The 24,585-nt window shown below is 48.8% G+C and overlaps 1 long non-coding RNA gene across 5 annotated transcripts in view; it reads right to left on the bottom strand.

Moving 5' to 3' along the window:
• The window catches only part of LOC144271352 (uncharacterized), a 135,002-nt gene that overhangs the window by 12,310 nt on the left and 98,107 nt on the right, over positions 1-24,585 (bottom strand). For all 5 annotated transcript variants that reach the window (XR_013347335.1, XR_013347333.1, XR_013347332.1 and 2 more), the window contains one exon: positions 22,038-22,250. This is a non-coding gene — a long non-coding RNA (uncharacterized LOC144271352). The remainder of the gene's footprint in view (positions 1-22,037; positions 22,251-24,585) is intronic.

Raw genomic sequence — 24,585 nt, 5'->3', positions numbered from 1 at the left:
GGATGTGCACCCTTTTCCCTCCCGGGTGCCCACATAACCCCGTCCAGATGCTACCCAGGAGAATTAATGACTCAATTGCTTCTCTGGTCATCAGGGCACCTCTGCCGCTCCTCTGCCCTCACCTCATCCAGCTGGTCCGCTGCAGGGAGCCTCAGCCTGTCTGCACTGACCAAGACACCCACTTTCCCTTTGGTAACCCCCAAACCGCTCCCCCTCGCCCCCCCGGACCCAACACCCCACAATTCTTTGTGCTGTTGCAGATGGAAAAACTCAAAGTCTGTGATACATCATAGCGAACAGCCAGGTCAGTGTTACAGGCAACCGCCCATTACACTTGTGTTCACTGCACAGAAACTAATTTTACAATATTGCCAGCGAGTGGAATTTATGCCTTTAGAGTCAGAATGGGGTAAACTGCCCCATCCCCATTGCTACATATCCAATACACTTTGATGTTGCTGTTTCTATAAGGGATGTTTTCTTTGCAGTGACAAGAGCTAGGTCTTTATTTTTTTTTTAACGAAAGTTTGGATCCTGTAGGAAATTTTAGAGCCTCCTAGAAATTCCCTAGGTCAGTGGTTTTCAACCTGGGTTCCGCAGACTATGCCTATGATTTCCAAAGGGGTCCGCACCTCCATTCAAAATTGTTTAGGGGTCCACAAATGAAAAAAGTTTGAAAACCACAGCCCTAGTTCCACCAACTTTGAGACCCCTCTGGTCTAGCAGCCCCTACGATACGGTAGCAGGCTCCAACTGCTGTAACAGTCCCACCATTTCTGAGTGTTTCAGAGAGGAACTGGGCTGGGCCCCATATAAGGACAGGCCAAGAATTGTACAAACATCCACTCTCTCTGCCCCCATCTCAGGGAAGCAAGCTTTAGTATCCCCAGTTTGCTTCCAAGCATCTCACTGCTGGAGCTGCAAATTGCTGGTATTTAATGACATTTTCCAAATATTTTTAATAGAAATCTCAGATCTTGTTCCTAATCTGACATTTATCTTCTGTTTAGCATGGAAAACAAATATAGAGTGTGAGAATCATTGCTCACATTATAAATGACTTTATTGTAGGTTTATTACCTTGCCTATTAAGCTGTCACAATCTGTGCCTCTTCCCATTTTGGTGATGACCAGCCAGTGAAATCTGTCATCTTTGCTGTAGGATTTACACAGGACCCTAGTGATAACTTTAGTCATGCAGAGGATAATTATCAACTAGATTATTAATGTTGCTCGGTTGCCCTAGGGGATAATATGTCAGAGAGGTTAAAATATTGACAAGCAATAAAGCCTGTGTTATAATTAGACCAGCACCAGAATAGCTGGCTGGCTGTGTGTAGGGAGCTGACATACGGCATTACATTCCCAGTGCAAAAAGGGCCAGGGGTCCAAAATCATAGAGTCAAAGGCCAGCAGGGACCACCGGATCACCCAGTCCAACCGCCTGTATATCACAGACCATCAGCACCTGCACACTAAACACAGCAACTGGGATTAGCACAAGCTAGACAGCCCACTGGAGACTGGGCTATCATGTGCCACAGACAGATAACAGAAGCAGCTTAGATCACCAGTGCACAAGGCCTCTGCCATGGCAGGGAAGTGATTAAGTGAGATACACCCTGGTACTCCTAGCAAGGGACCTGCACCCACAGGATGCTGAGGAAATGGCCACATCTTGAATCACCTGCTGGGGTGAGACTGCACCAACTCTGTGTGTCCATTCTGATTCAAAGAGCGTGGCCCGTCCCATTCCTATTGGGTCCATAAGCTCTGCTGACTCTCACCCCTACTGAAGTGTGGCTGGCTGGGAATAATTTAATAGGATGCTGTAACTAAAGTAGAAGGGGCTTTATATGTTTCCTTTGTATCTCCTTTGTCTTCCTGAAGGCTGTCCTCAGTTTAAGGTATGACAGACAGGGAAGTGTAGAACTTTCTTCCGGGACTGGGACAGAATATGTGTCTAGCCTCTTGATGTTCACCTGAAGGATTTTGCTGAGATAAACTGGCCTTTGGTTTGGGCACTACCAGCAAGAGGCACTGAATAACTTCTTTGGTGGCATATCTGAAGTGCGACTATAAAGCTAACCTTGGTCATTCCTCTGGATCTACTATTGTCACATCAAGAAGAGTAGATCAGGGACTCAGCAGTTCATAAATAATTTCCCATGGAAAGCACGTATGCCAGCCAGATGAAATCTCTCTGAGAAAATGTGGAAAAGTGGTAGATTTAACCTACTTCAAAATGTCATTTTCTGAAAAAAAAATTGATCCACATCTCTTTCTAAGCGATGCTTAAAGGATGTGTATGCACTGCAGCTGCATGTGAAATGTGCAGCCCTCTGTCTTGAGAGCGGGGGCTGTGGACAGTGGGAAGAATTGGCTGTAGGATGCGCTGCCAGTGTGTCTGTGTATAATCATATCGAAATATATGGGTTCCCCATAGCTGGGCAAAACCAACAATACAGACAGAAGACATGTCATAAATTAAATTGGGTTAGAGATTGCCCTTTAAATTATATCACGGTTAACTCTGCTCTTCAAAGGTGGAGCTGGGGTCCCCAGGAAGTCTTATTTACCCTTGGAAGATGTTCTATAAAACGGGCTCCTCTATGCTGCCTCTGGAGTCGTCCAAGGATATGCATTCCTACTGAACCCTGGGCTTCTCCACCAGGCTGGCAGAGGGCAATTTTCAAAACACCAGCCCAGCGTGGGCACAGTGACACAGGTGTCATGGTGGCCTGTCTCCAAGGCCAACTGAGGAGCTACAGGAGCAAGTCCTGACTTCTAGGAGAGTCCCAGGCATAGGAGACGGCACCCAAGTGGAACTGGAAAGTATTTAGAAAATGCACCCTTCTCTGCATGTCTCAAGGTGCAAAATGTCAGAACATGCAACTCTCTCTCCTTGAAAACCCAGCGCTGCAGATGTCCTCTGTCCCCCCGGGCAGCAGCCCAAGTCTATTCTAGTGTAACAGCTGCAGATAGCTGAGGACCCAGCTTAGCAATGTCCATAGCTACAAAGATAGGTGGGCAGCAGAGGATCAGGCCATGCGAGAGGGCCTGGGGTCAGTCAATCGTTTATAGTTCAGAGCAAGGCAAATTGATAAGAGGGATTTAAAAAGAGGCAGATCCATGCTACTTCTTTGACCAGCTAAGACAGAAACTGGATAGGTCAAGCATAAGGGCATCAGCTAACCTCTCCAGCCAAAACTGAGGGAATCGCCCTGCCTGGGGAGGGGTCTAAGGAAGTGGAGAGCAAAGAGGCCTTTTGCAATGCTGGACTTAGCGATGGTGAAAGTGCAAGAAACCCCAAGGGAGATGAGGTTGCTAACTCTAACTCCTGGGACTTGCTAAGCAGGATGGGTGAGGCATTGGAGGAGACTCCTCTGGGCTGTCAGGCCAGAACATGATTTCTGGAGACAAGATTTTCCTGTCTCTGTAGCTAAGCTAAGGGTTGCTCGCCTCCCTGGGTTTTGCAGAGCATTTGTCCCAGGAGCATTACTCAAATAGTTGCTTTTTTTTTTATTACCACTGCCTCTGGTTTTAATAAATCTTGTGCTCAAACTTCACACAAACAGCCCCAGAGGCTACATCGTCACTGCAATTAGACACGCTCAGCTGGCCAGTGCCAGCTCCTCGGGCTGCAGGATGTTTAATTACAGTGTCCCTGCGCAGCCGCAGCTCCCTTCCTCCCCAGCCAGCACACACTCAGATCCCGTGGCTGGAGGTGTGAGAACGTGAGCACAGCCCATGCGCCTTCTGAGACACCGGCTTCATCTCCACACTAGGAACACACAGCCGTCCTGACCAAACACACCAGCCCTTGGACTCACTGGGGAAAGCGTCAAACTGGCGGCAGACCGCTCCGCCCGTGGATTGGGAGGGGCTGGATGATACTGGGGACAGGAACTGGCTGGAGGCACCTCAGGAGCTAGGTGAGTTTTACAAGGTGGCACCAGCACACAGGACACAGGGGACACAAATGTAAATGAATTAAAACCCGCCACGTCCAGAGGCTGACAGCGGTGATGTGCAGTATCCACTCGGCTGCAGCCTGGGAGAAGCAGGAATGTTAAATGTTCCCATTTACAAACAGCTTGTCCTGGTCTTTCCTCTGATCAGGGAACACTGCAAACCACCTCTCTGGGTGGAAGAGGAGGGGGAGGTACCCCCTTCTGTCCTACTCCAACACCCCCCCCCCCACTCACACACTCCTGCTCCATCAGCGCCCGCGTGGTGACAGACCCTGCCCCATTCACACGCTCCCTGCTCCCTCCACACCCCCAAGGCCAGAGCCACCTCCCCACCCCCCCCACACACACACTCCCTGCTAGCCTACAGCCTGCCAGGTCAGAGTCTCCCCCCAACACACACACACACAGACACTCCCTGCTCCATCAGCGCCCGCGTGGTGACAGACCCTGCCCCACCCACACGCTCCCTGCTCCCTCCACACCCCCAAGGCCAGAGCCACCTCCCCACCCCCCCCACACACACACTCCCTGCTAGCCTACAGCCTGCCAGGTCAGAGTCTCCCCCCAACACACACACACACAGACACTCCCCGCTCCATCAGCGCCCGCGTGGTGACAGACCCTGCCCCATTCACACGCTCCCTGCTCCCTCCACACCCCCAAGGCCAGAGCCACCTCCCCACCCCCCCCACACACACACTCCCTGCTAGCCTACAGCCTGCCAGGTCAGAGTCTCCCCCCAACACACACACACAGACACTCCCCGCTCCATCAGCGCCCGCGTGGTGACAGACCCTGCCCCACCCACACGCTCCCTGCTCCCTCCACACCCCCAAGGCCAGAGCCACCTCCCCACCCCCCCACACACACACACTCCCTGCTAGCCTACAGCCTGCCAGGTCAGAGTCTCCCCCCAACACCCACACACAGACACTCCCTGCTCCATCAGCGCCCGCGTGGTGACAGACCCTGCCCCATTCACACGCTCCCTGCTCCCTCCACACCCCCAAGGCCAGAGCCACCTCCCCACCCCCCCCCACACACACACTCCCTGCTAGCCTACAGCCTGCCAGGTCAGAGTCTCCCCCCAACACCCACACACACAGACACTCCCCGCTCCATCAGCGCCCGCGTGGTGACAGACCCTGCCCCATTCACACGCTCCTGTCTGGATTGCCACCCGTGTAGCCAATGAAATAATCTAAATTCCACATCAGAGGGCACCAAATGCCATGCCAGGGCCCTACTAGTAAAATGAGGCCAATCCACACAGCAGCCTGGACGGGGCTGGTAGGTACGGACAGCACACACAGAGAAACAGGAAGCATCCATCAGACCCAGGCTAGAGGTCGAACTTCATGCTGCCAGTAGCGGAAATAGAACTTGAGGTACTCGGTGCCTCGCTGTCTTAAGGGCTGGGGGGAGAGGTTGGAAGGGAGGTTGCTTCATGAGCAAGGACAGGGAGGGAGTTCCAGGTGACCCCTCTTTCTGTTCATACAGTCAGCAAATGTTCCTGCCATGCAGAATGAGGCATGAGCAACTCAGGGTCACAGCAGCCCGCTGCTAGGGATACGTTCATCAGCCACCAGAGCCTCTTGTTCTAAAGCTCAGTCATTCCAGGGCACCGGCTGCTTTCTCTCTCCACAAGAGGGAGGAATCTTGTTCTGTTTAAAAAAAATCACTATGGATTTGAGAGTCTAACCAAAGCAAACTGGGGCTGGGGCTGGCAGCCGAGGCGAGTCCTGAAGCCTTTCAAAGGAAGTGATGTTGCAACTCCATCCAATGCAAGCAGATGCTTCCAGGACACAGGAGAGAATGGTCTCGGCAGAGCCGAAGTGCCTTTCCAGCCGCTGAGCTGCCAGCAGTTGCTGTGCTGAGTGGCCTCCTCGTCCCTTTGGAAAAACAGCAGCCCCTCCTCCCCAAGAGCTGTTGGCTTGGCACAGCTGCTGAGAGCATCTCCAGAGGCTCTGAGACGAGCTTACAGGCCAAGACGCTGCCACTGCTTAGATTTACAGATGGAGCAGGGAGATTTTCCAACTCCTTTCCTATCTAGTGTAAAGTCTGAAAGCCTCAGAAAAGGGAAAGGGCAAGGGAGGGGATCACGGAGCTGCGGAGGCAGGAGAAAGGCTAGAGCGGTTGCTGAGGTGACGGGCGCATTGGGAAGAATGGGTGGACAATGGAGAGCTAGGAGCAGGAAAGTGGGGTGCTTTCTTCTCAAGATGCAAGAGAGGCTGCACACAAGGGGCCATTCTATGTTTGATTGCAATGCAATTGCCACTTTCTTTCTGGCACTTTGTCTAATGGCATGTGTGCACTTTACAAAGAAACATGGACCCCTTTCTTTTCTGTGTGTCCTAATACTGACCTAGGATCACTGTACACACCAAAAACACACTCCAGGGAGCATACCACGGTGGAATATGCTCTGAGCCTATTAACACAGCTGAAAGGGGGTGCTCTCCCAGCACGACACCCACGTTGGGAGCGTGACTATTTCAGGAAGACGAGACAGTGACTCAGGAGGTGTATTTGCTAAGTGTTGTATAGGAGGCCTAAGCACAAATCTCATCATTTGTTAGCAGCATTTGTGCACTTACCTCCCACTTGTCACCCAAGATGTGTCTAAATGAAACAAGGAACGAGGCAGTGCAGGTATCAGAGGGAGGGATTTATACAGAAGCCCATTTTCTAAAGCAAAATCCGGGCCACTGAGGCAAGTCTGCATGAATTGTCTGGAGTTCAGGGTACCTCCCTCACTGAGCAATAACTGCGTCCACAACACAGACACAAAACACCCCATCAGAAGAGAGGGAACAGCTAGTGTCTGTTTTGTAACAAACATGGGAATTCCAGCGTGTTATCCAGCAACAGTCTGAAAAGGACCTGGGCACTTGGGGGTTATCGTTTACAGAAGAATAGAAACTAGAAAGAGCCAAACATACAAAGCTCCTTCTCTGCCCAGCTCCTGCTAAAGAAAATTGCACCCAGGATGTATTTGATACTGTGCAGATAACATAAGTCTTTATTATCACCAGACTGCAGCTGCTGGGAATGTACAAATCAGTCAGTATCTTCAGGGTGCACGAGACAGGGATGTTAGGAAGTTCTTCCTACCAGTTGCTGTCCATTTGTGTTATAGTCAGCAGAGCCCTAGGAATCAATATTGCTACACATACAAATTACAAGTATTCGGGATGTTAGGTAGAATGTGAACTTGTCCTTTCTTAGAACTAAATGGCTTTTAATGGCACCTGAAGTGGCCTAGAAATTAATCTGCCTATACTGGCTACATCGCTGTTGCTGCTGATCTCCCTGCACATTATGAACAGGTAACGGAGCCCAGCACTGCAGGATTGTAAGAAAAAAAGAGTGTAAGAATGTGACTTATAGGTAATAAGACAGACAGGGAAATTACTCTTAGGAGATGGAGGAGGAGGAGAGTACTGTCTCTTTAAATCTGTAGCACGCAGGCAGGCAGGCGGGGATGCAGTGAAGCAGAGACAGAGGCTGAGCAACTTGAAGAGGACTCAAAGTAGCAGCCGTGTTAGTCTGTATCTGCAAAAAGAAAAGGAGGACTTGTGGCACCTTGGAGACTAACAAATTTATTAGAGCATAAGCTTTCGTGAGCTACAGCTGTAGCCGATGAAGTGAGCTGTAGCTCACGAAAGCTTATGCTCAGATAAATTGGCGAGTCTCTAAGGTGCCACAAGTCCTCCTGTTCTTTTTATGAAGAGGACTGTTTCTCCTGCGCTAAGAAAGTTGCTTGGTCAGTGCTGGCAGAAAGCGGTACATCCTGTGAGTCTTTCCCAGGGTCCTATGGCAATGTGGCCTTCTCAGACACTTCTGACAGAGCTAAATATGAGTACTTAGTGGCGCTGCCTTCTCAATGGTGACTTCAGCTCAGCTATTTACAGAGACAAGGGTATTTTACACTGTGCGGTGCTCCTGTCGCGTACCTGATTCACCCACTTGTGCAGTAAGTTTCAGAGCAGACACCGGATAAGGCAACTAGAGCAGGTGCTCAGCCCAGCTGGCTTCAGATGCCTCCTCACTGTCTTTTCTTCCCTGCTTAATCTTTATCTTGTGAGTGTTTGCACAAGAACCCTCCCACACACCCTCTCCCTCCCGCTCCTTCAAATCAAGTTAAATGCATAAATCTTCCAAACCTTTGTGCAGGGCTCACAGTCCTAACCCTGCTGAGGCTTTCCCAGTTGGCTCCTTCTCCCTGTAGGCTTGCACTCCCTGGGCTCTGTACCCAGGAACTGCAAGAGTCTCTGTCTCTCAACCCTCCTACACACCCACCGACATCTCTCTATCCTGCCTGTCCTCAGACTGCCTTTATATCTCCCAGCTGGCCTGGTTCCTAAGAACATAAGAACGGCCTTACCAGGTCAGACCAAAGGTCCATCTAGCCCAGTATCCTGTCTTACAACAGTGGCCAATGCCAGATGCCTCAGAGGCAATGACCAGAACAGGTAATCATCCCCTGTCGCCCATTCCCAGCTTCTGGCAAACAGAGGCTAGGGACACCATCCCTGCCCATCCTGGCTAATAGCCATTGATGGACCTATCCTCCATGAATTTATCTAGTTCTTTTTTGAACCCTGTTATAGTCTTGGCCTTCACAACATCCTCTAGCAAAGAGTTCCACAGGTTGACTGTGCATTGTGTGAAGAAATACTTCCTTTTGTTTGTTTTAAACCTGCTGCCTGTTAATTTCATTTGGTGACCCCTAGTTCTTGTGTTATGAGGAGTAAATCACACTTCCTTATTTACTTTCTCCACACCCGTCATGATTTTATAGACCTCTATCATATCCCCCCTTAGTCTTCTTTTTTCCAGTCTGAAAAGTTCCAGTCTTATTAATCTCTCCCCATATGGAAAATTTATTTATCCTCATAATAAAAATGTTTTATTTTAACAATTTCTGTTTAACATTCTCTGTAATTTACTGATGGAACAGAAAGTATTCCCTTATCACTGTATGATATGAGTACATCACTCCATTTCTTTCCAAATACGGAACAGACATTTATTGAATAATTCTGCCTTTTTCTGCATCATGACTGACGATCTGGACCTAGCATTGGATCTACACAATTTCTAGGATTTCATTTGTTCCTCATATATTTAAATAATTCCTTCATGTTATGCTTAACACTACTGGCTACAAATCTGTAATGGTACCCGTAGGTGTCTTTGTCAATTTTCTGCATTTCCTGCCAGTCAGTACTTAATTATCAACTTCCCCATGTTTCCATGTGTGTATATCTATCTATCTATATCTATATCTATCTAATTGTACTGCTGCTTTTACTTCACTCTTAATGAAGGTTTTTTAACGGAAGTAGCCGTCTTTCATTATTGTGGAATTGTGGTTATTTGGGCCCTCAATTAGAGTACTCTTAAACAACTCCCGATTATCATTCACATTTTGTATGTTTACATTTCTCCTTTCACTCAGTTTTGCTCATGACTGTTTGCAGTTTTGGGAAATGGGCCCTTTTAAAGCAGCGAGTATGTGTACTAATAGTAAGGACTGTATGCTGGGTGAAATAGTGCCGATCCTGAAAATACTTGGTATCAGACCCACCAAGTGATGCTGAGTGGAGCAGTAACTATACTGAAAGTTTAGTTACTGCATAAGGGCCACACTTTACCCTCACCTTAGTGCAAACTCCCAGTTTCTGGGAAAATCCACTGTGGATCAAGTGGAGCGGATGGCTCTATCTCCCATGACCTGGCCAGGCCAATGGACCATAATTAAAAATGTTGTCGGACCCCCTCTGCTGAGTGAGATTGATACCCTGGGTCTAAAAACACTGCATTGCAGCTTTCCGCCAAACACTCCAAGCAAGCAGCCATCATGCCCTAGGATCCTTCCAAAGAGTAATAAGTAGCCTTTATTCAGTAGATTCTTAGCTGATACCTAGCTGTCAGTAGTTTCGTGGTTCAACCTAGACATCACCATGCACTTTACTCGCTCTGCTGGGGCGGTTTCCATCTTAAGTTTGTGATTTTGTGCATGAACTGTTGCCTTCATAATGCCAAAAAGTGCTAATGTTTGATGGGTCAGATCAGGACAAGGAGACAACTGGGCGCTAGTCAGAAAGCTAATAAACTCAATGCTCAGTGCGGCTTGTTAGTTACTTTAGGAACACGAAGTTCAAAGAGAGGGTATTTCAAGCTTCTTACTAACAGCAACTTTGAGGATTCACCAGGGATGTGTTTAATACCTTGGAAAAGGTTAGCGTTGTTAGGGATTTACTGCCATATTTGAAATGGTTTAAACTATTATTTTTATCTCCTTGTGTACAATGGAATCTCAGAGAGTTGTGCAAGGGTAGATGGTCAGTTTCTGTCTGAATGAAAGAACCCATGAAAAGCTTGGGCAGTTTTAAATAGCTCCTGATTCTGCATCCTTGGCAGAGGGCAGGGAACTGCCATCAGGCCTGTTACACTACAGCAGCTGGCCCCAGATTTCTACCTTTCTGCACTGTCAGACCCATAAGATCCAGGAAAATCCTGACCACGGCAAGTCTACATCCTAGCTCCCCCAGGCTCACAGGCGGCTCCCCCACTCGCTGTCAAGCGAGCAGAGCCAGGAGCCATTAGTGTCCTTCCCTGATCGGACACAAACTGACCAGCTAATCATGTACAGTTGCCCACACGGTGTTTCAGGAACACGGGAACTGCCATAGCAGATCATCCCCTCTCCAATGCTGGCCAGCACCATGTGCAAGAAACCCTCTCCTTGTCTATTACGGAATAATCTGCCCAAGGTGGAGGTCCTTCCAGTTTGGGGACCTGTCACTGAGGCTGGCTTACAGCCTGAAGCAGGAGAGTTTTCTCATCTTATATAATTCTGAATGTGCTCACTACACAAATAAATGTCTAATCCTCTTTGTAACCATGCCAACCTGTTAACCCCAGGGATATCTTGTGGCAGTGAGTTCTGCAGGTTAATTTGGCACTCAGTAAAAAAGGGATTTCTCTTTATCAGTTTTAAATGTGTTGCCTTTCAATTTCATTGAATATCCCTTTCCTCTTGTGCTGTGAGAGGGAATGTAGTGCCCCATTCACCATCTCTGCACATTCATTATTGTATATACTTCTGTTATGTCCCTTCCCAGTTATCTCCTCTCTGCACTAAACAGTCCCAATCTTTTCAATCTCTCTTCACACAGAAGTGTTTCCAGGCTTCTAATCATTTTGTCAGCCATCTCTGAATGCTCAAGGAAATGACAGCTTATACTTTTATTATGCACTCCTATTTCATTGGGAATTGCACCTGTGTGTATCTGTCTGAACCTGTGTTTGTCATAGTTAACAGCCAGCCAAAAAATCTTCACGAACAACCTGCAAATATCAGCAGAGACTCTGTCAGGAGATGGAGTGTCTGGGGTCTGCAGAGGTGACTGAGCATGGAAGGGAAAGGGGAATTCCCCTTTATCAAATGTACTTCTCAGCCTTGCCAAAACCCCTTTGATTTTTAGACCTCCTTTGGTAATTCTTTCCCTGTGTCTCAGGCGATGCCCTGAGGTGGGAAGCAGGCTCAGAGAAATAACTGCTCTTTTCACTCAGCCAGCGAGAAACTGTTTGCTTGGAAAACTTGACATCTGCTGCATCCTACTCCAGCTAAGCCCTCTTTCCTGCGGAGGAAGTTAAGGGCATTTGTGCCTATTGCTGCTAATTTCAGTAGGTATGTGAGAGCCTCCAAGTGAGGTCATTTGTGTAAAGCCCCGTGAGAGTGTCAGCTGGGGTTGCACCGGTCATGCCATGCAACAAGACAAATGGGACTGGAGGTGGCATGTCAACCTCAGCAGTTGCATAAGCACAGTGGAGGAAACAGCAGTTTTCAGAAACAATTATTTTACTATTGTAGGAGTAGTAACAGCTCTCATCTTCTGCACACAGTGCACCTGGGGGATAGCTCCGAAAGCTGCCATAGTCCCCTCAGTTCTTCATAGGATACTAACAGACAAACCAAACATACCTAACAGCAATGCTGCATTTCCCTACGGTACTGGAGTTTGCACTCGTGGCTGCAGCCCTGGCAGAAGGCATTACCCCCTTTGCAGTCGTCAGTGGACGGGCTTTGTAACACACAAGGATCTGAGTGCATGGAGTGTTGTGCGCTGCTCAGGGGTATGATGGGGGCTTTGCCCTACAGACTTCAACACTGAGAAATGCCTCCATGACTTATCCTCATTTCCTTCAGCTATTAACAAAACGCACAGCTTCCATGCCATTCCTATCCAATCCCAAACCCACAGCACATCTTTCCTGCCGGTTTGCCTGGGTGCCCTTATCTGGAGCAATTCTCTATCAAAGTGCCGCCAGCTTGTCACTTGCTCACTGTGACGAGGAAAAGAAAAATGACCCAGCTTTTGGTCAGTTGTGAACCTTGCACTAAGGCAGCACAAACCAAGCGGAGCTGGCTGGGGGGGGGGGGGTCTCTTTTTAGTGAAATGAAACCGTTTGTGCAAAGTGCTGGTTGCACTGTCTTGCACTGCCCGCTGCAGGAGAAGCTATTGATTTCCACAGAAACTTTATTTAAGTGAGTGACCTATTAAATGAAACTTATTTGACACCAGCTGACTCTTGTAATTTAATTCCTGAATGAAGCGAAGTCTCCAAAGATTTGTCAGGTTCTTTATCTTGAATGATGAAAGGCATTTTCCTTCCAGCCATTTGTTCCTGTGTTCCAGGAGCTGCTCGTGTGCTCTCAACTCAGAGTGAGCCCTCCAAAGAGTCCCACACAGTTATCAAAGTGGGGGTGATGCACATCAGCAGGGTTGCTGAGTTAAAATAGCTCAACAGACAATATCCTCTGGTCCAGGAGCGATGGCTGCCCTGTGCCATCAGCGGCGGCTTACGCTGCTCACCTGGGGCTGCATCCTGTTGGCATACAATGGTAAGACTGCAGCTACCATCATCATTAGCACAAAGGTGTGGCCTGCTTGGACAATAGGTCCCAGCATGAAAAGCCCCATCTGGACACTAGCAGCCAGTACCTCTATGAAGGAAAGGAGAGGGTGGCTACATGAGGCCACGCCCTGGTTCCGTCATCCCATCTGTTACAGCATTGAAGACCAACTGAGCAGAGCCACTGGCGACAGAATTCACACCCACCTTTCAGCAGGGCATGCACACAGCATTACCAACGCCAAACTCCAAATGATCATGAGATTGGCTTTAAAACCATGAGCCTTTAACAAATGCTATTGGATTCTTGTGCCCTCTAGTTTTTGAGCCTGTAGGAGTCACAGTTTCATACCTTTCTCTGCAATTTTCTAGAAAAACAAAAAAGTTGTAAGGAAAGATGAGATTCTCACCTGACACCAGGAGCTGGGGCTTTATGAAAAACACCAAATGCTGTGAGACTCACAGTAAAGTCCATGTTTCCTTACAGGGTGTCATATGTGGCTGGGGGCATATTTCACTTGCCCAGCAGAACTGTTAGTGTTTGGCCTGTATTTTATCCCACAGATTATGGCTGAAGTGAAATCAAATGGGTGGGGTCAGTGCAGCTCTGCCTGAATCTCACCTGCCCTCCTAGAATCTCCCAGGTGCTCACTTGCCCCAGAGGAGTGGAGAAGCAGGGGGAGGCACAAAAGAGACAGTGAGAAACCTTGTGGGGAGGTTGGCTCTTTGGGCCTCTAAATTCAAACAAAGAGACTTGTATCCTAATACAAACCAGTGATGGGCCTGCATAAGCACTCAGCTCCCCAGCTGCAATCCTGACTCTGCAGCCATAGGCCCAGGTCAGCCCACAGCAAGAAAAGGCCTGAGTGCCAGGTATGCCGAGGCTGTTTGGCTGGCCCCTAAGAACAGCCGTTCCTGGCCCTGGAGCACAAAGCTCTCCCATTTTGAGGGAGACACTTGGAGCAGACACTTCGTGACAGTTCTTGCCCTTTCTTTCCAAAGGGCATGGCTGCACGCCCCTTCTGCACAGAGCTGGGAGCAGTATCTGCCTGGCCCTGGACAGCTCACTCACATGCCTGTGGCTGGAGCACCGGCACCTGGGCTGACAACCTCCTCCCGTTACACTCTTCTTATTACATCCCAGAACCCCGCCCAGGCCCTGAATGTCTGTTTAATGCCAAGGCAGCTGCCTCCTGACCGCCCAGCTGTGCAGCATTTAATTCTCCTGAGCCCCACTGCTTACACATAGTTACGCAGGGGGTGCTCCAAACCTGTCCTCAATAAAGGCTGCTTTCAAACTCTCTCTCTCTCCCTCTCTTTCACCATGCTTTAGCTTCTGTGCTGACCCCCTTGCTTCTGCTACCCATCTGGCCATCCACTCCCGGCCAGGCTCTGCACTGCTGACCCCGGCAAGACCCCAGCTCCTCACCTCAATGCTGGACAGTTCTGGTGACTAAGGGCTCCTGAGGAAGCCAATGCAACAGGACACTGGCTGGAGGAAAGGACAATCTGATAATGTATAAAATCTAGAGACAAAGATTCTGAGCAAATAAGATCTTATAGATGCAAAGAGAACTCATCACTAGTGCCATGGGGTTTTGCTTCCCAGACTAGAATATGCAGAGTGCTTGCCTCCCGTGGGGCCGGCATTAAAAGGCGTCCTGGGAAGGAGATATGAATTCAGAAAGCAACAAAATGCAGCCACTGTGCCACCAACTCCAACACTTTGACCAAGTGCTCAGCCCTATGAGTCACCATCTTGGCCACCTTGCCAGGACGGCCAGCCAAGCCGCATGGGTTACCTCCCGCTAAGCTCAGTGCACCACCTGCTCTCCAAGTTCCATCCCACAAGACTAAAGACCTTCTGACAGTGCCCCCAACACATTCCCCTCCATAGCACCTCCCCCAAGCTGTGCCTCCAGTCTCCACCCCGGTGCCGGCTGCTTGGAGCGGCTTCTCCCCTCTCCTCGCGTGGGCTGTGTCCTTTCTGGTGACGCCTGGTGCCTCCACCAAAGGTGACTCCTCACAGTGCCCAAGAAACAAGGGTGCTGCCCCTGGCAAAAATGACCAACACTACCAGTGCCGGCATGGGTGTAAACCTAGTACCCCAAAACAAACTATTCAGCAGCACAGCCACAGCAGAAACGCCACCCCCAAACCAACCATATCACAAAGGGGGCTCTCGGGGAGCAAGAAAATAGGATCTGGGGAAGGAAAGGGGTCAGGCTCACTAACAGGTACTAGCACATCAACAAGGCAACCGATTCCCCACCTCCCAACACTGCCAGCTCTTCCCACCCCCATGTCCCTGCCAGGCAGATGGTGCCTGGGGATGAGCTTAGGTGAGTGCTGCAGTGCTGGGAACAGCTTACACAAGAGGGGTCCCCTAACTGTGTCTTCTCCCCTGGCTGGGGCAGGGCCCTCTCCTGGCTCCCTGGCTGGGTTGTGGTAGCCAGTGCTGGGTTGGACCTCTGCCCCTCTAGACGTGATCCCAGCACCAAGGAGGGGCTGTGATGGTGCAGGCTGGGGTGGGTGTAGGCATGTAGCAGGCGTGGCCACAGTGGGCTGCTGATGCTCTCACACCTTCCTCATTTATTTATTTTAAGAACTGTTTTAAGCCCAGGAAGAGGCTTTTTCCATTCCCAGCCCCTCTGTGCACTGGCCCTGGAAGTCCTTGTCAGCTGGCAGTGAATAAGCACTGCAATATAGAGCTGTCTGCCATGCTTCGGAGCCGCTCACTTCTGCTTACATAGGCTTTCTGCAGCTGTCCTTTTAAAAGAAGCCAATTTATTTTTATTCAAAATCTATAAGAGACAATTGAGCAGTAAAGCTGTCAGGCCCCACCTCCGTCTCCAAACGGCCCAGTCAGGTCTGAAATGATCGCTCTGAATAACAATCCCATCTCCTGGTGCTGCCAGACTGCCCCAACCATGCTCCTTCCAGCAGGTGCTGGGCCAGGTGTGGAGAAACCTCACCTTCATCACAAAGCCTGGGACTCAAATGTGCTCTTTGGATCAGTGTGGAGAAAGCCAAATGGCTCTGCACCCCCTGGCAAACTCCCCAGCAGGCCCGGCTGAGCTCCACAGCCAGCAGTTACTCTGAGCTTTTACAACTCACTGCCCAAAGAGCAAACTTTGTCCAGCAGGATGAAGGCTGCAAACATGTCAGGAGCTTGCCTGGGCACTGTCCATGATACTGTTCCCTACGGAGTGGGACTTCCAGAAACCCTCTCCCAGGAACCATGTCCTTCCACCCTCCCACTGAGACTGGCAACTTTGTTCCAGAGACTGTGTTTGGCAGATGAAGCCAGCCCGAGAGTGCGTGTGTGCTCCTGATGCTGCATGGACACAGGAAGATGTACGTACTATCCCGAGATGCCTACCACATCTCTGTAGCATGGACCAGATCTCAGCAGGGGGATTGTCTTATGAACAGCCCCTCTCCCAATGACAAGTAACAGTCCCTCCTGGGAGGTAGGAACAGAGAGCAGGCGACTCTGTGCTCTGGTGCACACAGCTCCTATCCCAGGCCCATCACTGCAGCAGTCTGGCTTGAAAGGAATTGAATCTTTTCGCCTCCCATGGGCCGGTTGTTGTCCCAGCTCCGTGTTGTGCTGGGATGAAGGGCAGTGCAGGCAGAGTGCTACCTCCAGCAGGCAGCCATCCAAATGGTTTCTCCAGAATTGCTTTATAGCTCCTCTCACTGCAATTCCATCCAGTCAGAGCAGCCCCCAGGTTTTGACGCAATTTTCTCATTGAATTATACGGAACCCTTCAGGGAAGGAGGCAAAATTATTTAAAACGCTTAAAAACTAAAGCAACTTTTCTACTCTGTTTTTTAACTTTTTGATTGTTATTTAAAGTTAACCTTTTCTACTTCTAAACCATAAACTCATTTTATTTTCGGCCATTAGACATGGGCCATAAACTGTTTGAAACATGGGCCATAAACTATTTGAAATATGAGCCAACTGTTTCTTTGATACACACAGGAGTTGAAAGATAATACGGTATCCACTGACTATTGCTCTTCAGAACCAGACCTAGAGCAGAGTAATTTGCTCAGGCTGCACCTCTGTAAATTCTTACCCTTTTGTTATAAATATTAGAACAGCGGGTTAAAGGTGCAGTGCATAACCCAGCAACGCACCCGGCTCACTGCAAGGAGGGTTCCTTCATGGTGCTTCCATGGCAATCGAGAGACACAAAACAATCTCTCTGAGTGGCTGATACCTTCTCTCTCCTCCCAGACAGCAGGGACAATTTACATCAGACTCAGCCACTTGTCACCCATCAGTACAGGCTGGCCCAGGTGCAGTAGCAGGGAGAGGGGATCACTCTCCTCTGAAGCATAAGGCTCTGGCCACACCAGAAGCAGGATTCTGGATTTGATTTCAATTATGGCCCATCTCATGTCCCTGCTCAGCTAAGTTGGTTGTTGGAACTAGGTTGCTGAGGCCTGGCACACCAGCCAGATGCCAAGGCCACCTCACTGAAGCCTAATTCACCAGCCAGACACCAGGGCTGTGTCACCGAGGCCTGGCATGCTGATCAGAGTTGTGTCACTGAAGCCTGGCATGCCCGACGGAGGCTGGGGCTGTTCCAGAGGCTTGTTGTTCCAGCACAGTTAATGTAGGACACTTCCCGTCTTCTGGAGAGAAGAGGAATAGAAATGCAGGAAGCAGCCACAGTCTGAGCAGTGAAGGGGCGAGTTCATCAGTGAATGCTCCTGAGTCTTGTTTGATTTTCAAGGAAGCAAAGTTCTTGTGTTGTCCTGTTGAAAACGTTATCCTGTTGGAAACCTGGCAATTTTGGGTTCCTTGCAACATGACACTTGTGGGCTCAGAACCAAAGCTGCCTTGAAAAAAAACCAGTGAGGCGCTTTCCCTGCTAGTGTGTGGAGCACGTGCTCTCTCACAGACAAAAGCAATCAGTCCAATCAACACGTTAGTTTAAAGCAGCAGCTCATGCCACAAACCAGCAATTTGCCACTAAAACCAAGTCCTGCCAAATGTGTTGTTATTCTGCTGCAATCTATTGCACTCCACACACACAGCTGATGGGCTGCCATACTGGGCTCTCACCGCTGTCTACAGTTAACGGAAGGAATCTTCAAAGACAAGTTTCCTTCATCTCAGGTTTGTTTTCTGCTCCTGCTGCCTTTTCTGATGCTGAGCCTCCTTTTAAACCAAAGCACGAAGATCAGGGTTTAATTTACAGAATGTTGCTTTTTTCTGAAATTTCAGCAAAGTTGCAGATTTAACTTGAAAAGTAAAATCTGCTGCCTCTCTCGGAGTGTGCAGTTAATTTCCTTCATGCCATGCTCTACCTTTGTAAGGAGAACACGCAATAAACATATTCACCTGTCATTACAAAGAAAAACAAAAAAAAGCCAGCCAGCCAAAGTAAATAACTCAGGAGATTTAAAAATAAATTCACACTTTCATGGAATCTGGCTTTCAAGCTTCTTTTCACCTCCTCTCTGCAGCATTTTGCTGTAATAGAGTAATGATAAAGCAATACAACAAGAGGGAGGGAACAGAACAGGGTAGGAAGTCCATCTAGGCTAGGAACCAAAAGGAGGACGGGGGAGAGTTGGAGCCCTCTGAAGTAAACACAAAGGCCTCCTGGATTTGGAGACGTCAGAGAAATCAAACCCTTGGTCTTCTGACAAGCCCCTTTAAATGGGAAAGTGGGAAAAGACCTTTGGTGCCTCTTTAGAGCACCATGAAGTGGGCTCTGGAGCAGAGTCATGTCGTGGGGGAACATGGCCACTTTGCTGTTGCTGAGCATTTCTGACGGGATCCATTACTATTTTGGTCCTGACTTTTTCTGCCATTTAATAGCCTCCTCATTAGAATGTGATGGCGTTTAAGGCACACAACACTCACACTGCAAACACAGAGCATGTCGTGGGACTCCCAGAAGCATGTTCCGGGAGATGTGGGCAGGAGGAAGGGACTCACACACACACACACGCACAATGAACACAGACTTGTACACAAGGGGAATGCAGCAGCTCAGCCCGTTCCAGTTTTCTGGTGATGTTCCCTTGGAAATAACAACAGACACGCAACATAAAATATAGAATGGCCCTGTGCTGAACCGATCAAGTGAAACTATGCTACCCGAAGAGTGCTCTAACATGCTTCACTGCAACCATGCCAACAGAGTGCACACTAGTACTGGGGTTTGCACAAGTGATTCGTCTTGCACTTTTTTATAGACATTCCTTCAGCGCACTGATTTGATTGTATTTCCTGGTGAATTTTATTAACTGGCCTTGGCCTCTGACACTCAGGGAAGCCCCAAGCGCTGTGAGCTTAACGATTCTGGAATTTACATCTGTCCTTCAGGTCAGAAATGAACCAGTACCTCCACGTGACACCAGGCCGGCTCAATGCTGGAGTCAGTGTCTCTCTGCAAAGATGTAACACCAAGTTCCTGGCCATACGCAGCCATTGAAGATCCCCTGGCTCTTTTGTAAGAGGGCTGTTAGCCCTGGTTTTTTAGCCTAATTCCATCATAGGAAATTGCATTTTGGTTTCCCAGCTCCTCCTGCAGTGTTACTGTCACAAACATTTCTCCTCTGAGATCAAGCACGATGGTAACTTACCTTAATGCAGAGTGTGTCAAACCATGAGGATTTGATTCTGCTCTTTGCTCTGTGGGCAAAGCCTACTGCATATCTTGTCAAACCAGCCCTGGGCTTACAGAGTGCTGCTTACAACCATCTTCGCTCCCCTGTTCTCCTGAGCTCAGATGCAGCCCAGGATCAGGGCCTCCATTTCTTCAACTCCACCATATCATCCACAAAGTCCCAATCAGCTGAACCACTGCAGATAGTGACCCTGCCTGCTCTTCAGTTCATGAACCTGACACCGCCCAGTGCCTCTTCCTGTGGGGCAAGGCATTGTGATTAGTGAAGCTTAGGAACTGAAAGACCAGAAGATAGCATTTACCTGTTCCTGGTCTGTAACCGTAGGACCCATGTTCATGTGGGGAGCGATGCAGGGTGGGCTTGTCCATTGTCTGCAGCAGGAGAACTGCAAAACTTATCTGGAGAATTCCCAGAAAGATGGGTCCAAGCCAACACTGAAATATGTCCAAATAAGTTCTGAGGAGCGGGAACCATAATGTAGCTGCTCTGTTGGCTTGTCTGCAGATTTTCCCCTCTTGCTTTTATTATAGACAGTAATTATGGCCAGGAGACAAGGGGCTTCAAGGTATTAGAAGAGTGATTATGCCCCTGCTCCCTCGCCCCTGCAGCCACAGCACCAGTGCCACCTGAGAATATTCCTTTGGTAATTTTGCTTCATTTTATTAAGAAAAAAAATGACACTGAATTTGGGGGACAGGAGTTCTTGGTGATAATTAATTTCCCAGGCAGCTCCCTGACAGCACCCCCTGCCTACGAGGGCTGCTTCTCCCAGGCCACACTTTACTTCAAGACAGACATCTTATCAATTCTTACCAGTGCTGTAGATGATCAGTTGGTTGAAACAGACACCCTGCTTGTTTCCAGGAATGTGCAGCAGCAACCAGTGGCCCAGGTTAGGAGACAGACACAAAACTTCACACTGTGTGTGCAGCAGCTCTTCAGAATCAGGCCATGCAGTTGCACATGTGTATGGAGGCAAGTGAGCGTCCAACATGCCTGCAAAAATCCTACACATGCATGTGGCCACTTAGGAGCCTAGCTAGCCATGTTTGTGCCCAAATCACTGATTTAAAGCACATACAGGGGATTTCATGCACTGTTGTGACAACTGGGCCTACAAATGTGCCCTCATTGTGAGTTTAACTGTAAAGAGTGAGTGTAAATTCACAAAATGTCACAGCAAAGTATATCAACAAATGTGGATGAGAACAGGTGCAAGAACCGGAGAGAGAAACTGGATTAGTCTAAACCACAAATACAATCCACGGACTGTTGAAATTATGCTTGTTAAAAACAGAAGATGTAGAACCAGAAATTAATGAACCAAAATTGGTGTGTCGGATATTAGGCCTAATTGATGGACAAAATAATGGAGGGATGGGCTATTCCCCCACCACTCTCTCTGTGGGTCCTTAAAAGAAACAGAGGCTGTGGGGAAAGTACAAAAGAACAAAGAGAAGAATAGAGGGAAGCATAGGTGCTGGAACTAGGAGTGCGGCACCCCCTGACTTGACATGGTTTCCATTATATCCAGGGTTTACAGTTTGGTTCAATGGCTCTCAGCACCCCCTCTATAAAAACTTTTCCAGCGCCCCTGGAGGGAAGGAAAGACAGACAGAGGCTAGTGTAGCGAGCTTCACCATCATAGCTGCCAACCCCTCATTTCCTGGGACCCCGAGCTGTCATTGTCCTGATCCTGAGAGCTGTCCTGACCAGAACCATGCCAGCAAGAGTGACCCAGATGAAACTGCCACGCCTGCCAGAGCCAGCTGAATTCCCAACACCACCTGGGGGGAAAGGACTTTAACAGCAGCAGCAGCCGCCATAGCTCCAGCCCATCTCAACTAACTTCTCTTCAGCTCTGATACCACCAAAGAGACTGTCCAGGAGGGTTTGCCTTTTAAATCCCTCTCCAGCTCAAGGCAAAGGAAACAGGGGGTGGGGTTGTGATGGGTTGGGTCACAGAAACCCCTTTCAGACTGCCACCTGATGTGCCTAGACTACCTCTGAGCCTGTTTTCCCTGCCAGCTTGGGACTTCAGAGCCCTGCCTGGTTGTGACAGACACGCTAGCCTGCTACAGACGCAGACCCAGGTCTGAACCACGTCCCCCAAAAGCTGAAGGCTTAACTGAAAACAGCTTAAGAAGTGCTCCTGTCTCCAGCACTCAGATACCCAACTCCCAATGGGGTCCAAACCCCAAATAAACCCATTTTACCTCATAAACGCAAAAATTGTTTGCCCGCTATAACACTGATAGAGAGATATGCACAGCTATTCCCCCCCCCTTCCCCTGGTATTAATACTTACTCTGGGTAAATTAATAAGTAAAAAGTGATTGTATTAAATACAAAAAGTAGGATTTAAGTGGTTCCAAGTAATAACAGTCAGAACAAAGTAAATTACCAAGCAAAATAAAATAAAACATGCAAGTCTAAGCCTATACAGTAAGAAAACTGAATACAGGTAAATCTCACCCTCAGAGATGTTTCAATAGACTTTTTTCACAGACGGGACGCCTTCCTAGTCTGGGCCCAATCCTTTCCCCTGGTACAGTCCTTGTTCCAGCTCAGGTGGTAGCTATGGGATTTCTCATGACTGCAGCCTCCTTTGTTCTGTTCCACCTCCTTATATATCTTTTGCAGAAGGCGGGAAATCCTTTGTCCCTCTCTTGGTTCCCACTCTTCCTTCTAAATGGAAAAGCACAAGGTTAAAGATGGATTTCAGTTCAGGTGACATGATCGCATGTCACTGTAAGACTTCGTTACCTACTTGCCAGCACACAGGTATACAGGAAGACTTACTAGTAAACAGAGCCATCTACAGTCAATTGTCCTAGTTGATGGGAGCCATGAAGATTCCAAACCACCATTAATGGCCCACACTTTGCATAATTACAATAGGACCTCAGAGTTATATTTCATATTTCTAGTTTCAGATACAAGAGTGATACATTTATACAAATAGGATGACCACACTCAGTAGATTATAAGCTTTGTAATGATACCTTACAAGAGACCTTTTGCAAGAAGCATGTTCCAGTTACATTATATTCACACTTATTAGCATATTTTCATAAAATCATATGGAGTGCAATATCACAGGGGTTAAAATGAAAGCCTGATTGAATACTTCACATTTCAAACACTATAACTGTTTTCCCTTCTTTTCTGTATCTCGTAGAGAATGGTTGCCGGGGTCCTACGCAGCCTGAGGTCTCTGGATACCACACCCCAGACCTCGTTTAACACTGTCTAATCCTGGACAGTGACTGGGTTACAGTAATGCCTTTGGCCCTATTTTTCATCTAAATTAATACAGCAGCACAAAGGGGGAGATCCGGGCCCCATTGAACCCAAACAGAATTTTTCAATTGAGTTCAGTGGGGCAGGATTCACCCAAAGATGGTAGATTCACCCAAAGATGGTATATACAAATGTATGTGATAAATTGCCCGTGCTCTGGGCGCTGCCAGGCTGGCATTGAAAAGGGTGCCCCTGATTTGGTGCCTAACTCCACAATGTCTTATCAGAGTCTGTTTTTACCTACTAATCATGCCCAGGATCTTACACTGGCATGCCATGTTGGTACCAGGAGTAAAACAAGGGGGAGGAGGTGCTCCCCCAAAATAAAACATCTCTCATGTTTCTGATCCCATGTCTGTTATTTCAATGTAGATGATGCACCAACATATGATGGACTTTGAAAATATGACTATCTGTGGTTCTGTCCCTGAGCCTCAGGTATCTTCATGGCCACATGGCGCCCCGGCCACCTCCTCATCCAAAGACTGACTTTGGTCACTTGACAGGTTGAATTTTGACCTCTCCAAATTCTAGCTGTTGGCAGAATATGTCACCTCTACATCTCCTTGCTGCATGCCCCAGAGAACAAAGAATGGCCCCCAAGCACAGAGTGCCAGGCCAGGGGTCTATTCCACTGTGTCACTAAGCGAGAGGAATAGGAACTTTTCCTTTCACCTCCAAGCCCAGGGCGTTCTGTCTGCATCCATTTCCAAAGTCAGCACACTGCTCTGAGGGAATGGCACACAGTGGTGGAGGGATAGGCAACATGGACCTCACCCAGCACATATTGCACATAACAGGATCCCAGTGGATGCTGTGCAGAAGGGATGACCAGGAGAGGATCCAATCAGCAGGCCAGGCCTCCCCGAACAGCCTGGCGAGGCCCTGCCCACACTCTGCGCTCAGGCCCCTCCTGCCCGCTTCCAGTTCCCTTCCCGGTGCTCTTCTCTGGCTGAGAGGCTAGGGCAGGCACGCTGGAGCTGGTGCTCACAAGCCCAGGGGCTGGGGCCACTGGGGATCGGGCCACGCTGTGCCGCCGTCTGCCCAGCGCCGGGGTAGGGGCACTCTGACCACGCTGCCCGCCTGGTGCTCCGGTGCTGGGGGCGCTCCAGCCAGGCGGCCTGCCCAGTGGGCTGGGGGCACGCGGGGGGAAGCAAATGCTGGAGATGGGGTGCTCTGGACTCCAGTGGGGGAGAGGGGTCGGAAGGGGAGGGACAGGACCTCGAGCAGAGGGGGAGGGGCCAGGGGCCAGTCTACCCCAACCGCTCGTTCACACACCCCGCAAGAACTCTCCTTAACCATTTCCTGAATAACGGAGCCTGGCTCCTTGTTTCAGTCGGTCATGCGGTGTTAGCTGCTGACAGGAGCCTGCGGTAGTTCACAGTCTGAGGGCGCGTCTCAAATTCAAGGTTTAGACTCTGTATGAGTGAGGGAGCAGCTGCTGCTCCCACCAGCTATGTTTATTTACATGTGTTTATTTTTTTCACTTTGAGTTAGGAAAGTCAAATTGATGCTGTCAGAAAATTATGATCCATTCATTTTTACTAGCTCTAAAAATCTGTAGTGATCCATTTCTAGAACATGTGCCAATGACTCTGGTCGGCTGTTTAAAAAGTGTCTTTGTTGCTGGGTTACAAGAAGTTTCAGGGCTTCTTCAGTGATTCATGTCACTAACTTTGGGGGCTGGGGACATTTAGCGACCTGCTCTTTATTGCAGACT

This window comes from Eretmochelys imbricata, chromosome 10 (genome assembly GCF_965152235.1).
Source record: "Eretmochelys imbricata isolate rEreImb1 chromosome 10, rEreImb1.hap1, whole genome shotgun sequence".
Classification (NCBI taxonomy): Eukaryota; Metazoa; Chordata; order Testudines; family Cheloniidae; genus Eretmochelys; species Eretmochelys imbricata.
The sequence above is the reverse complement of the archived record's forward strand: the minus strand, read 5'-3'. Positions and strand labels throughout refer to the sequence as shown.